Genomic DNA, 3,601 nt, shown 5'->3' on the forward strand with positions numbered 1-3,601 from the left:
GTTGCATAGAGTGTAGGAGTTCGAATTTTGGGTCAACAGGAGAACTCGGATCAGTTTTGGGTCTGATCAGGGCCGAGGATGCGGGAAAACGTGATCTGATCACGTAGACGAACCCTAGACCGTCCGTTCTGGGTAAGCCAGACTGGACGGGCCAGGGGTGGCGGACTGCACAGATCAGAACGGAAGGTCCGCACTGGACCGTCCGTTCGGTCTGCTGCGGACCGTCCGTTCCGGCTAAACCAATAATCTCCCACTTGCTCTAATCATGGACTGTCTATCAAAACTGGAACGTCCGTTCTACATCCAGAACGGACGGTCTGAGGTACAGATTCCGAAATTTTTCGTTTTCTAGGTTCGATTACGCAATCGTTGCTTAATCTGATCAACTGTAACTCAAATGGACATAATTCATTCTTATGGATGAGCCACAGTGAATGAATGCATGTAACTTGATCAAGATATTGGATATGCTTGATTGAGTGGGAGCTTCGAGATTGGGATTACATAATCGAATGGATGGTCTATTCGGATTATATAATACATCTGATTAAGGAATAATTGTTGATCTTTGATATGTACAATCGTTGCACAGAAACCGGTTAGATCTAGGAGCTCTACGAGTAAAGCACTTGTCAAGGCCTCGATCGTACGTGTCATGGGCCATGCCAAAACTGGGTGTGTCGTATTATCTTGGTGCGGCAAGATGGATAAATGGTGGTTCTCATAGCTTGAAAGTAGATGTTTGATCTAAGTGTGGTTTCGAAAATCCCTTATTTATGTAATGCTAAGCGTGTACCTCCCATTACTAGAGCGCCTGTCAAGGCATCGATCGTCCTAACACGGGTCATGCCAAAGCTGAGCGTGCCGGATTATCTTTGTGAGGCAGGGTGGGAAATCGTGGTTCCCACAGCTTGAATATGGTTTACCTTAGGTTAAGTTGTCAAGTTTGACTTGAGACTTAATGGTACAGATGAGACGAGTATGCAATGATATTCGATATCATAGTCTCATAAAAGGATGTAAGAGTCACATTGGATATGATTGACATTAGATGTCTACCTAAATAGCGTAAGGATGAATGTAATAACTCATTCTTATGTGAAATACGGATTTCTTTATGGGAATATAGCTTGTATATGCATCATGTTGTCATTGATTGGTGATGGACTAACTGGTAGTAGATCATTAATGTGTTGTCGATGATTGATGATGGACTAGCTGGTAGTAGATCATTGATAGAATCTGCATTTGTTTTTGTTCGTTCTGTGTTTTGTCTCTTTTGTAGGACATGGCGTCAACCGGTAGCGTACCGAGTTTGACGATGCGATCTATCCTTGAGAAGGATAAATTGACTGGGACGAACTTCTTGGACTGGTATCATAACTTGAGAATTGTTCTCAAGCATGATAAGAAGTCGTACGTCCTGAAAGGGGCTCTACCACCAGAGCCTGCGGCCAACGCCACAAGAGCAGTAAGAGATTCTTGGTTGAAGCATCAAACTGATGACAATGAGATCTCCTGTCTCATGTTAGGAAGCATGGCCCCGAATCTGCAGAGGCAGTTTGAGGGGAAGATCCTGTTTGATACGATCAATCAACTCAAGATCATGTTTGAGGAGCTAGCGCGTACTGAAAAGTACAAGACGCTGAAAGCTCTAGTGAAGACGGAGATGCCGAGAGGTAGCTCTGTCAACACTCACGTCCTCAACATGAGAGCTCATGTTGAAGAACTTGAGCGTATGGGAGTGAAGCTCGATGGTGACTTGGTTGCAGACTTGATCCTGATGTCATTGCCCGAGGACTATAACCAGTTCGTTATGCAGTACCATATGCACGGGATGACTAAGAGCTTAGCTGAACTGCATGGGATGCTGAAATCGGCTGAGCAGGATATCGTGGTGCCCAAGACTGTGCTTGCTGTGGAGAAAAACTCCAGCAAGAAGCGGCGGGGTAAAACCAAGAAAAAAGTGGCGAAAAAGGCAAAAGCTGTCTCTACGCCTAAGCCTAAGCCCGATAAGGGTGACTCTCTTTACTGCGGAGTGTCTGGACACTGGAAGCGTAATTGTCACCTTTACTTGGAGGATCTGAAGGATAAGAAGCTTGGTGAAGCTTCTGCCTCAGGTATCCACGTTATAGAGGCTAACATTTGTACTATATCTTCGTGGGTATTAGATACCGGCAGTGCCTCACACATTTGTGGAAATGTGCAGGGACTAAGAAGAAGTAGGATGCTAGCTAAGGGAGAAGCGGATCTACGCGTCGGAAATGGAGCAAAGTTGCTGCATTGTGTGTTGGCGTTTATGATTTGCATCTGCCTTCTCGACTTGTTTTAGAACTCAGTAATTGTTACTATGTGCCTGCGATTAGTAGAAACATTATTTCTATTTCATGTCTGGATTTGGATGGTTTTCGATTTGTTATTGAGAACTCGAGTTTGATGATTTATCGAGACGATGTTTACTATGGTAATGGTTATCTAGTGAATGGTTTATATGTCTTGAATGATGAGCCATCGAACTCAACGTCATCCATCTATAACGTGAGTACTAAACGGTTTAAGCCGAACGACTTAAACCCGACCTTCCTCTGGCATTGTGTCTAGGCCATATAAACGAGAAACGCATACAGAAGCTTCATTCTGAAGGTCTTCTGGATTTATTTGACTTTGAGTCACTTGAATTTTGCGAGTCTTGTTTGATGGGCAAGATGACAAAACATCCTTTCAAGGGGAAAGGACAGAGAGCGATAGAGTTATTGGATCTGATACATAGTGATGTATGCGGACCAATGAGTTGTCCACCTAGAGGAGGTTATCTGTATTTCGTTACGTTCACTAATGATTTCACTCGATACGGTTATGTCTATTTGATGAGACATAAGTCTGAAACACTTGAAATGTTCAAGGCTTTCAGAAACGAAGTACAGAACCAGCTTGGCAACTCGATCAAGACACTTTGATTGGATCGCGATGGCGAGTATATGAGCCAAGAGTTCACTGATTATCTGGTTGATTGTGGTATTGTATCACAATTAACTCCTCCTAGAACGCCGCAATGGAATGGCGTGTCTAAACGGAGGAACCGAACACTGTTAGACATGGTTCGGTCGATGATGAGTCAGACAGATCTTCCGAAGTCCTTTTGGGGCTATGCTTTAGAGACCGCTGCATACCTGCTGAATAGGAGTCCAACGAAGGCGGCTGAAACGACACCATATGAGATGTGGACGGGGAAGCGTCCCACGTTGTCGTTTGTCAGAATTTGGGATTGCGACACTTATGTGAAGCATCAGATGACTGATAAGTTATCCTCCAAATCTGATAAGTGTTTATTTGTAGGCTACCCTAAGGAAACTAAGGGTTACTACTTCTACATTCCGGCAGAGAACAAGGTGTTCATTGCTAGGAATGCGACATTTATGGAGCGAGAGTTCGTCTCCAAAAGAGTCAGTGGGAGTAGGGTCGAACTTGAGGAAGTTCGAGAGCAACAAGTAGACGTTGAGCCGAGTGAACAAGTTGAAGATGTTAAACCTGTGTCACTGCCGGTTGTGACTCAACCTTCGACGAGTGAACCTCGGAGATCAGGCAAGATTCGCCAAGAGCC

This window comes from Tarenaya hassleriana, unplaced genomic scaffold (assembly GCF_000463585.1).
Source record: "Tarenaya hassleriana unplaced genomic scaffold, ASM46358v1 Cleome38, whole genome shotgun sequence".
NCBI classification, from domain to species: Eukaryota; Viridiplantae; Streptophyta; class Magnoliopsida; order Brassicales; family Cleomaceae; genus Tarenaya; species Tarenaya hassleriana.